This window comes from Zingiber officinale, chromosome 4B (genome assembly GCF_018446385.1).
Source record: "Zingiber officinale cultivar Zhangliang chromosome 4B, Zo_v1.1, whole genome shotgun sequence".
NCBI classification, from domain to species: domain Eukaryota; kingdom Viridiplantae; phylum Streptophyta; class Magnoliopsida; order Zingiberales; family Zingiberaceae; genus Zingiber; species Zingiber officinale.
The window spans coordinates 59,899,883-59,912,029 of NC_055993.1; the positions used below are offsets into that span (position 1 = coordinate 59,899,883).

The 12,147-nt window shown below is 39.1% G+C and overlaps 1 long non-coding RNA gene across 2 annotated transcripts; it reads right to left on the reverse strand.

Annotated features, from left to right (window-relative positions):
* Window positions 1-5,329: 5,329 nt before the first annotated feature.
* Window positions 5,330-8,537, reverse strand: LOC121977568. 2 transcript variants are annotated; one of them, XR_006110936.1, is made up of 7 exons: window positions 8,400-8,537; window positions 8,216-8,274; window positions 8,039-8,142; window positions 7,735-7,827; window positions 7,535-7,637; window positions 6,830-6,923; window positions 5,330-5,530 (listed from the first exon to the last, which is right to left on the reverse strand). It is a non-coding gene; the product is annotated as an uncharacterized LOC121977568 (long non-coding RNA). The 2 variants fall into 2 exon arrangements; XR_006110937.1 differs by having other exon boundaries at window positions 7,535-7,641.
* Between the last annotated feature and the right edge of the window lie 3,610 nt (window positions 8,538-12,147).

The following is a 12,147-nucleotide window of genomic DNA, read 5'->3' on the forward strand; positions in this document are numbered from 1 at the left end:
GTATATGACACTCATATAATGATCCATGATGCTTTCTCATGGCGGGTCATTCAGTATACATTCTCCAATGCATACCCATGTGTAAACTTGACATCTCTATATCCATGACTTGTGAGATTAAGTCATCGAGTTGACCTACATTCTAGTCTCATCGCATTAACATTGTCCCTGAATGCTAATACTTGACTAGGAATGATTAAGAGCAGTGTTCCCTATATCATCTCACTATCGATTCAACTAACCGATTGATATAGGTAAGAACCTTCTACTCAAGGACGCTATTATACTTAGTTATTTGACACCAATACAAGTAAACATATTAACCATAAATAAATGCCTTATATATATAAGAATATGATACAACGAGTCCATACAATAATCATCAAATGATTGTCTCTAGAGCTCTAACTAACACTCCTTGTGCAACAACATCATTCACAACAGTTTGCGATTCCAGTTCAACTTCCATCGAGGCTTCAGTGCTATGGTTCACATCTTGAACTTCTTCAAGATCGAACGTACTCCCACTAGTTTTTCTAGAAACAAAGTCCCTTTCTAGAAATACCTCAGTCTTTGCCACAACTACCTTGTGTTGACTGGGAATGTAGAAGTAATATCCCTTAGTTTCCTTGGGATATCCAATAAAATAGTAATTATCAGATTTATGTCCCAGTTTTTTCGAGATTTGACATCGAACGTAAGCCTCACAACCCCAAATCCTCATAAAAGACACCTGGGCATCTCTCTCAGTGCATATCCTATATGGTGTCTTTATCACAACCTTGGGTGGAACACGGTTGAGTATGAAGGCTGCTGTGTCCAGAGCATAGCCCCAAAGAGATATAGGAAGATCTGTGTGACTCATCAAAGACCGTACCATATCTAATAGGGTACGATTCTCCTTTCGGATACACCATTCCACTGTGGTGTTCTAGGAGGAGTGAGTTGAGATAGAATCCCACACTCAGCTAGATAGTCATGAAACTCATGGCTAAGTATTCTCCACCTCGATCTGATCGAAGTATCTTAATACTCTTGCCAAGCTAGTTTTGTAGTTCATTCTTGAATTCCTTGAACTTTTCAAAGGATTCTGACTTATGTGTCATCACATAACCATATCTACTGAAGTCATCAATAAATGTAATGAAGTATCTATAACCACCCCTGGCAGCGACATTGAAAGGGCCACATACATCACTATGTATGAGTCCTAACAAGTTAGTCGCTCTCTCGCGGTGTCCACTAAAGGGAGTCTTAGTCATCTTGCCTAGTAGGCATGACTCTCATGTCTCATATGATTCAAAATCAAATGAGTCCAGCAAACCATCTTTATGGAGCTGGGATAAGCGTTTGTCATTTATATGACCTAAGCGACAGTGCCAGAGATAGGTTTGTTTCATGTCATTTGACTTGAACCTCTTAGTATTTATGTTATAGATAGGGCTTTCGAGGTCTAGAATGTAGAGTCCGTTCATCAGAGGTGCACTACAATAGAACATATCTTTTAAATAAACAGAACAACATTTGTCCCTAATTATAAAAGGGAAACCTTTCTTGTCCAAACAAGAAACTGAAATTATGTTCTTAGTAAGAGCAGGCACATAACAACATTCATCTAGTTCTAGTATAAGCCCAAAGGGGAGAGATAGATAGTAAGTCCCTACAGCAACTGCAACAACCCGTGCTCCATTGCCTACTCGTAGGTCTATCTCACCCTTCGTCAATGTCCTACTATTTCTCAGCGCCTGTACATTAATACAAATGTGAGAAGCACATCCGGTATCTAATACCCACGATGAAGAAATAGAGAGATTGACTTCTATAACATGTATACCTGAAGTAGAAATCTTATTTCTCTTCTTCTTAAGATCTTACAGGTATCCTTTGCAGTTCCTCTTCCAGTGCCCTACTTGTCCTTGATATAGTTGATGAAGATGTTCAACCATATCATAAGCACCCATCAACTCGTGTTGCTTCTGAATCTCAGAGTTCATGGTCATGAGCATAAGACAGGACGCATCTAATGCGTCATCTTGATGCTTCTTGTAAGCATCACGGTCAGCTCGCGTGGTAGTGGCAGGAGGTGTCGCGGGAATGGGCTGCTCCAGGATGTACAATTTTCATTCCTGTGTGAGAACAATTCTTAGGTTCCTGTACCAGTCCAGGAAGTTAGCTCCATTGAGCTTGTCCTTATCAAGGACAGAACGCAGGGAGAAGGTGTTCGTGTTTGACGACAAGGTAATCTACAACAGAAAATGCAAAAAATAAATAATCATATTCCACTAATCATTTAATTAGGCCTTTAACTAAATGATGCTCCCACTGAATTATAGAAATTTTGTAGAATCAAGTCATAGATGTGGTCAAACCACACTTATTAGATTCTAACCAACTAGCTATAATTCTTGTGGGACAAGATACACATCATACTACGCCTTGAGTTAGCTTTGGCTAAATCGCCCAAGACTTAGTATGATCGGTAGGTAACTAATTACCAATTACATCTCTATACAACTCTTGTTTATAGGATCAAGATCCGCATGTATATTAAAACTTGAGTTAGCTTTGGCTAAATCGCCCAAGAGTTAATATAAATGTAATTTTGACCTATCTACCAACCATTGGAAAATGCCTATAGTTAAACCCGATCCAATTGAGTTTAACTAGTTTTACTCAATCTAATTGAGTTTGTACTCACCCATGCGTTGATAGGCGGGACCAAGATTGTCCCTCCACACCCTACTAAGATAATATGCGTTGCTCTGCTTTGGCAGATTCAACAACAACGTGTGATCGAGGTAGTGATGGGTATCACGGCATGGTAGGCATTTTGAGTTGACGCAATTAAGATATAATCTAATCGTTGATGTGTATCATATACGCGATTTAGATCTAATCAAATCGTGGTGCATCATATACGCGATTTAGATCTAATCTAATCGTGGTGACACGAATTAATTACTCTACTCTAGCATGCATCACATACACACACACAAGTAATTAATTAAATTGTGATTAGTCATGGTCGTAGTACGATCTTCTCAAGCCAATGAGAAGATCGGACGGTCAACCTAAGGTCAACAACTTCTCCAAGCTCATCCCTTTGATCGCCACGTGTTGCTCGCACCCTCCTCGTAACTCCTCCTCGAGTGGACCTTCCACAGCTCCATTTTGTACATTACAAAGATGAAACTCAAGTTACATTCGAGTCTAAATTATTTTACAACAAGAAATAAAATAGATAGGCACGACGCGTAGGTCGCGTATCAAATATACAACACGCACAATCACACAAAAATGGCACGCAAGCCATATTATGAATTATAACACATGTATCCAATCCAATTGGGGTTTTTGGGCCATGACTATCACAAATACATACATAATTATAAATTATGTATTTTTCCATAATTTCTGTAATTTTACTACTGATTTTTGTGATTTTACGAGTCGTAACTTCCCGGCGGTCCCGTTTAGCGATTTTTGGGTGCAATCGCGGGACAATGCCCCTTGCAGGGTTAGGGGCAGCGCCCCTTCTCGCGAAATGAATCTCAAAAGTGTCCCACGATGATCTTACAGTGTCTTAAGCCGCTATCCCAAAACTATTTGGGCGAAACCTTGCCGTTTCGGAAGGTTTTTCTCGGTATACGAAGCCTACAAGTGACCAAGCACTTGTTGCTTCGCATCTCTAAGAAAAATACTCATAAAATACATAAAAATCATAAATATACAGAAAGTTACAGATATGTAATTTTTCATAAAAATTAAAATAAAACATGTACACGCTTCGCACGTGGCTCTGATACCATTTTCGAGCCGCAAAAACCGCCTTTTGCGTTGCAGAAATCTCGAAATCCCATGCCACCGGATCCGTACGAAGATTAAAAGAACAAAAATTTCGTGTACATGTTTTCTATCCTAGATCTACATTAGATCTACATGGTTAAGAGATTACCCTTGTAGAGAAGCCCTTCGCGAATCTCGCTCGTCCAAAAGTTGTCGGATCTCGAGTGTGTTCAAGTGGACACACCTCTATACGTATCCACACGAACAATAGAGATGGAGAAAACACTTAGAGTGTGCTAGCACTCTAAAGGTGTTCAGCCAAGGAGGAGGAGAGGAAGAGAAGAAGCAAGGAGGAATAATAATGATCGATAATGGAAAAAAATGAGTAAAAATGGCTTAAGTATTTTCATCTAATGAAAATACTTAATACTCATTAACACCATTAATGAGCCTCATTAATGAGACTTAATGAGTATTTAGTATTCTTCATTAAAAGGTCATTTTGAAACTCATTTGAAATTTGAATCTAAAATTTAAATTGAATTCCATTTATCATTGAATTCAAAATTCAATGAATATCATCATTAAGCCTCACTTGAGTCTAACTCAAGTCTAACTCAATCGACTCTTACTCAATTAATCTAATTTGGATTACTCTTAATCCAATTTGATTCATCACATGAACCTAATCTTCTTGGTTCATCATATGAACCGAATCTCCATCTAATTGCCCTTTGTGTGTGACCCTATATACACTACAAGAAAAACCCTCATAGACATCGGTTTTCCACCGTTGTCTATTACATTTTCGACTGATGTCTATGAAGGCGATGTAAAAGGTCTGTCATTTTAGACATCAGGTTAAAACCGGTGTAGTATCACTTAATGACACCGGTTTTCAAATCGGTTATTAACCGGTGTAGTATCACTTAACGACACCGTTTCATCAACGGTGTAAAACCGATGTAATATTATATGTTAATTACACCAGTTTTGGCAACGCTATACGACCGATGTAATATTAGTTAATGACACCGGTTTTGCAGCGGTGGAAAACCAATGTAATATCAGTATTGTTTAACGACACAAATTCGATTTTTTAATTATTGACAAATTAATAATACACAAATATTCAAGAAACAGTGAAAAACCGACAGTATCCAAGAAAATACACAAATATTCATAAATTATACAAATATTCTTCTTCCAACAGTATCCATAAAATACACAAATATTCACAAATTACATAAATATTCTTCTTACAACAGTAACCATAAAATACACAAATATTCTTTTTACATCAAAAGCTAATAGATATTGTACACATCAAGGTAGAACATCGTGAGTCAAAAATCAAGCTGAGGCTACATTAAATTATGAGAATCAGAATCTGTTCAACTTGCTATATTGCTCCATTCTTCTTGCGCCTTTCATTTCCCTAATCTCACCACTTTTCACCTTCAAATGCCTAATCTATCAAACAAAAGTATAATTTGGTCTACTTAACTACAGCAAAGAACAAAAATAGAAGAATTATACATGCTGCAGAAGTCCTAGAATATCACCATCAGAAAGAAATTGACATGGGACAATATACGCAATTTACATTCTATGCAAATGTATGCATCATCCAAAGTTTTCAAAAATCAAATACCTTTCCTACTCAAATGTAATCTAGCATGCATTCAGCCCACTCGAACCGCACTTCATCAATTTCAACTCTGGAGTACTTGAGATTTGTAAACTGTAAAAACACATAAATAATATATTAGTAAACCAAGACCAAAAATCATAGTTGAAAAAGTAATAAGAGCACCAGGTATCAAGATGACTAATTTGAATGCTTAAAATGAGACACATTCATCATTTATCTCAACCACATCATATAGTGATAGATCTATCATTCCTGGGAATTTTAAGAATGCAACAATAAAGCTCTATGTTTGTCATTGAAAGCAAAATAAAATTCTCCCTACACTAATAGGATACCTCAACAAACGTGAGCAACTACATAAATATAGAGCCAGATAAAACATAACAGCATTACCATATAAAAGCTATTCATCAATTCACAAGACTTCTTTACATAAAGAATTGTTGAATATCCAAATCTAAGAAGTGATCTGCCTCAAAATAGTTAACTAGATCGAAATGATATTACAAGTATTACACTAAATTTGTATATAATAAGAAAAGCATCAAATCTTAATGCAGGTATTACACTGTTGCTCACTATGTAAAGAAAGAGAGAGAAATCTAAGAGAAGCATAGTGTAGTAATAATCATATTAAAATTTAAATCCATAATCAATCCATCGCAATCTTGGATGAAATTTTTATTATGATTTCTTGAAGGTTGAGATGAGATCAAATAAACAAGAATGCATTTGGTTTAAATTGCATGCAAGCCTATATATAAGAGCTGATAAATAAAGCAGATAGCCAGACACTCAGACAACTTCAGGTTACAGTTGCACTCTTGTTCCAAAGGCATCTTTACTAGAACTTAGGCACCAAATGCTTGAAGAGAATACTGATGTCAAAAAAAGGGGATGTTGAATGTCAAATCACATAATTAGTAAGTGACTAGAGGTTGTAGTTGCTTGCAAATGATTTTCCCATAGAGGGTTGCTCCCAGGTGTCACTGATTATAGTTATTATAGAATGATTGAATGGTTTTTTATGTTTTGATGATTTGGATGTCTTTTATTAAGTTTGAGTTGGACAAATATTTCTTATTGTATAGTTCAGCTTGGCTCGAATTTTGGTTTTTTTTTATTAAATTTGATTGGATTTTTATGTATTGTACTGATTGGATTTATATATATTGTACTAGATGGCGACAAGGAAAACAACATAATGATCCTCTATTGATGTATCATTGTAGAAGCATCAAATTTCAATCTAGAAAGAAGAGGACTATAAGAATGCCTAGAAAAAAAAAGTAAAAAAAACTGTTACGTTGAAGACCAATGAGATCAAAAGATCATATTTCAATATCAGTGAAAAAAGAATTTTAAGGGGATCTTGGACAAATTACTTACTCATTCTTTCCATATTCTCAATTTGCTCTCAAATAGCCTCAGGATCCTTTTTCAAGATGCCAACCTCACGGACCTTCTTCCTTTCTTTCTTGTTCTATCATAGAAAATATGTTAAGGTTAGAATAATAAATACAATCATAGGATTTAAAAGATGACTGTTTATCACAGTCCACACTACTATAAAGTCAAATGAAACAAAATGACAAAGTCGAGAGAGGACTCAACCACAGAGAAATCACATATATAGATATGTACATATAAATCTACATGCATACTAAGTAGGAATAACCATGTACGACAAGATATTAAACTCATATGATAATGTTATAATATTAATTAACAGAAATTTGAGTCTTAGAACAAAACATGATGAGAAATAACCAACATTATTATTTGTGGCGGTTTAATGTCAAAGCAAAAAACTAGTACTTAAAACAATAAATAAAAATATATCATCAGATTTTTTTTAGTTTTTCTTTCTAGAATCTTTTATGATATTTCTCTTATTTCTAGGTAAACCTCAACTCATTACATGACTATTGACACAACTTGAATAGTACCCACAATAAACACTCATTTTCAGGTCAAAAAGAAGGTCATTACCATCGAGAAGCAATGTTATTAAGAAATGGAGGATTAAAAGTATCATCAAGAAAATGGTTTCATTAATTTATAGCATCTCAAATGTAGAAATGCTAATGATACCTTTCTAAGAGGATGATCATTGGGTAGGAAGCTTCCTATCGTTTTCCCATACACTTCACATGTTGAGAAGTGAATGATGCACTTGTTGTTTTCTGAGCAATACCTAACTTGCACATGCCACAATAAACTAAATCAATACCAAAGAAGAGTACAAAAAAATCCAACTGGAAATGAACAAGCCCAGGGGTCTCAAAACTAACAACTGGGAGAGCATCAATGAAATTACTAAAGATGGTGTCTAGTGGGCGGGTGTGATAATCAGCAGGAGTGCATATTGCCGCCAGATTAATCGTCTACAAAGAAAACAAAAAGTTGTATTGCATATACATTAGGATCCCTTGCGACGATGATGAAAAAAAGATTAGTTCAAATGATCACGATCAAGGAAAAGATGCTGAGAAGTAAAGCGACAGTAAAAAAATGCAGAAACGCACAGATCACACTGAAAAAAAACGCAAGAAGAGATCCAGGGTTAGATCTGTTCCACAGGACAAGGGAACTAACCAAATCCGACATCTTGCTGAGGCCCTTGAGCCTGGAGTCATGCTTGATATTGAGGCGGTGATGAAATGAGAGCTTGCCAACCTGACAACATCAAGCTTGAGAACCTAAACAAAGATGCAATTAGTTCATTTTAGAATCACACAGCAAAGTGATGAAATGATCAGAGAGCTTGCCAACCTGACAACTCTTGAGGTTTCCGGTGGATGCTGAATAATTCAAAGGAGTGCTTCCAGCTCCTGTCAAACAGTATGAGAATATGTGAAGTTTGGTGTAAATTACCATCAATTATATTTTATTGAATGATATCTAGTTTAAAACCATAGAGATGAGAGAAACAAAATGGTGAAATTGATTAATTAACCTATCGAGGCTACGGCAGGGGAGGAGAGACAGAGTGCCTCAGCTGAGATAGCAGCGTGCAGGTCGAGCAGCAGGCGCACGCAGCCTGCGTTTCCACTCTATGCAGCCAAATGGAGAGTTGTGACGTCGCTGCTCGCGGCCTGGTTTACGAAACCATCGAGCTTGGCTTCGTCCCCGGCAGACAGAAACCCAGCGACGAGCAGCCTGATGCAGGCCACGTGCCCACCCTCAACTGTGGAATGCAGCGCAGTCCGGCCATTCCAGTACGAACCCTTGGAAACCTTTGAGAAAACAAAAGAAGAAGAAGAAATCGTTTCAGGGTTTTCAGAAACTCCAAATTTAACCCTAAACACCAAACAACGCGTACGTCACAGTCGAACACGAGCAGGGCCTGCACTGCCTCCCAGCAGCCGCTGCGACATGCCTCCATCAATAGCGTCTTCGACACGAAAAGAGATTTACTTCAGTGCCTGAATGCGTTAAAAAGGAGGGAGGGAGACATCTGGAACTAACTCACCCATCTGTAGAAGCTCCTGGAGTTCATGCCTGCTCCATGCTCGAGCAGCAGCAGCACAATCTGTGAATCAGATCGAATGAATTCTCAGCGCATTATTTCTCCTCCTTTTTTTTCCTCTCGATCTCAAACGGTTTTATCATACCTCAGAATGGCCTCCTGCAGCATCAATGTGCAGCGAAGAGGAGAAGCCAGAGGATCTGGCCAGCCCTGGCTTCATCTCCAGCAACTTCTTCGCTCCCTCTATGTTGCCCTCTGCTGCCGCTCTCGCCAGTTGCTTCCTCGAGGAAGAGAAGAACCCCAAGCAATTCCCCATGGCGGCTACATGTACGATTTGTGGTATTGAAAGGGAAAGGAAAGCTTCTTCAGGGATATTTGTAAGGCATGGAGATCGAAGATGGTCGATCGATTCCGATGGTGTGTCTGGTGAATTTTTTTTAATTATTAAAAACGAGTTGTTTTCGTCAAATCCATGGAAAGGAGGAGAGATTTGACTGGGTTTACACACACCAGAAGCGTAGAATGGATTTAACCAAATCCGATTTTGATGTTCTCAAGCTTGATAAGCTTGTTGAGGTATTGGTAGAAGGAGTGGAGGGTTCCTCTGATGGTGAGATCGTTCTTCAGCTCCACCATCACTTCTTTACCTACCAACTCCTTGAAGTACGAGAAGAAGAGCTGCAACGAAACGAAAACCAAATCGAGATAAGGAGAGAAAAACTTCAACCGCAGGGAGTCGAGGATGACAGAGAACGTTGTAGTCAAAAGCAAAGGTACCATCTTTGTAGCAAAGATCGAGAGGGAGAGAGGAAAGAGGGCAGCGGTGAGGTTCTTGCAAACTTAGACTTTAGAAATAAAAGGCACGATTTGATCGTCTTCATCGGATCGGTGGAACTTAGTATCACCTTTCCCCCTAGTCGTCTTCATCTTGCCTCCCTCCGCCGCTACTACTCTGAAACCCTAGAAAACAAGACCAACTTGTCACCTCTCCTTTCTCGAAATGCGAAGAAGGGTTCCTCTTCTTACCCAAAGGGAGGAGGTGGAGGAGATGCGTCGTGAGTCAACCCTGATCGGGAGAGGAAGAGGCGTCGATCTAAGAAGGGAAAGAGGGAGATGAAGTTGAGAGAGATGGTTGGACGGCCTGCGGCGAGGAGGAAAGTGGTGGTGGCTTCGCTACAGTATATGGTGCACGGTGCGATATGGGTTTAGGTTTGGAGGGAAGAGTGAAGTGTTGCAAATTTCGGCTAAGTATTGATGGGAAAATTAAATTATTTTATTTTATCATAGACACCGGGTTTTAAAAACCGTTGTTAAAATTGGTGTCTATTAACGAAAAAAGGCGCTCATAGACATCGGCTTAAAAAACCGATGTCTATGAGCAAAAATTTGCGCTTATAGACACCGATTTTTGGAAAAACCGGTGTAAAATACTCAAAGACATCAATCGGTTTTTGCTTAAAACTGTTGTTGTTCCACCGATGTCTATGAGGGTTTTTCTTGTAGTGATAGGTTCTTGTAACATTGACAATGCTCCTAAACTCATTTAGAAGCATAAGTAATGAGCGGTATCTAGCAACACATCATTACTACCCAAGTTACAAGAATGTTTGAGATCCAACATCACCTTATGACTACTAATTGTGACTCTTCACAATATATGACAAGTGTCCTTCTATCATTGACATCTAGATTGATCAATGTGAAGCATAGACCGTGTCATCCTCTAATCAATCTAAATCTTGATCTCAAAGTAGACTCACTCTAATCAAATGAGCTCAATATCTCATATTGACTCATTTGGGCATGGCCATGCACTTAGTGGTCTCACTCTATCAAGAATAACGATGTCACTCCCGTTATATAGGATGGATAGATCCCATCTACATCACTAATATCCCTCCGCATAATTTGTTACATACCTAGTAATCGCCTTTATGGTCCACCCAGTTATGGGTGACGTTTGACGAAGCCAAAGTATGTAACTCCTTATGTAGGGAACCATGGTGACTTCAGGTCCATGGATTAATAGTCATACTAATAGTCACATGAGAAAGTATATGACACTCATATAACGATCCATGATACTTTCTCATGGCGGGTCATTCAGTATACATTCTCCAATGCATACCCATGTGTCAACCTGATATCTCTATATCCATGACTTGTTAGATCAAGTCATCGAGTAATGCTAGTCTCGTCGCATTAACATTGTCACTGAATGTTAATACTTGACTAGGAATGATTAAGAGTAGTGTTCTCTATTTTTAGGACCAAAAGTAGCTCGGGTGAATAGCTCGTTGCTTGGCGTTGCTTGTTTCTTCAAGGATATGCAGCGGAAAATAACAGAAACAATCACACAATGCTAACAAGGTTGGTTTACTTGGTATCCACCTCACAAGAGGTGACTAATCCAAGGATCCACACCACGCACGCACCCTCCACTATGAAAACACTCCTTTTCGGTAACTACCGAGGGCGGAGAAGCCCTACAAGACTCTCAGTACAAGAAGAAAGGAAAGGGAAACAAAACACAAGCGCAAAGCTTACAATGAGTACAGAAAACCCTAACCCTAGCTTCTCTTCTTGCCTTTGATCCGCCTCTTGACTTGGAAAGCTTCCAAGATCCTTCAAGAACTGGCGATCTGATCTTTGAGAGCGCTGTGGAGAAGTTGGCGAGAGATCTGGAGTGAATCGGTGAAGAGATACCGAAGGAATCGTGCGCCTGCGGCCTTTATCGACGCCAACGGTCGGATCCCGATCGATTCGAATGTTCCCAATCGATCGGGGAGGCTTTGGATCGATTCACGGATCGATCCAGAGCGCCTCTGTGCTCTGGATCCATGGATCGATCCAGCGCTTATCGCGCGAAGCAGCCGCGTCCCAATCGATCCACTGATCGATTGGGACATCTGGATCGATCCACGGATCGATCCAGAGGCTCTCTGTTCGCTAGGAAAGGCTTGGATCGATCCACTGATCGATCCAGTACTTGGTTTTTGCCCAAAACCAAGTCCCAAGCCTACCAAACCAACACCCGGTCAACCTTGACCCGTTGGTACATCATGCCTAGCATCTGGTCACTCCTTTGACCTGCTAGGACTTCCCACCACGTGTCTGGTCAATCCCTTTGACCCACTTGGACTTTTCTAGTCGTGCCAAGTATCCGGTCACTCCCTTGACCTACTTGGACTTCCACCAGATGTCTAGTCAACCTTGACCCATCTGAATTTCCTCA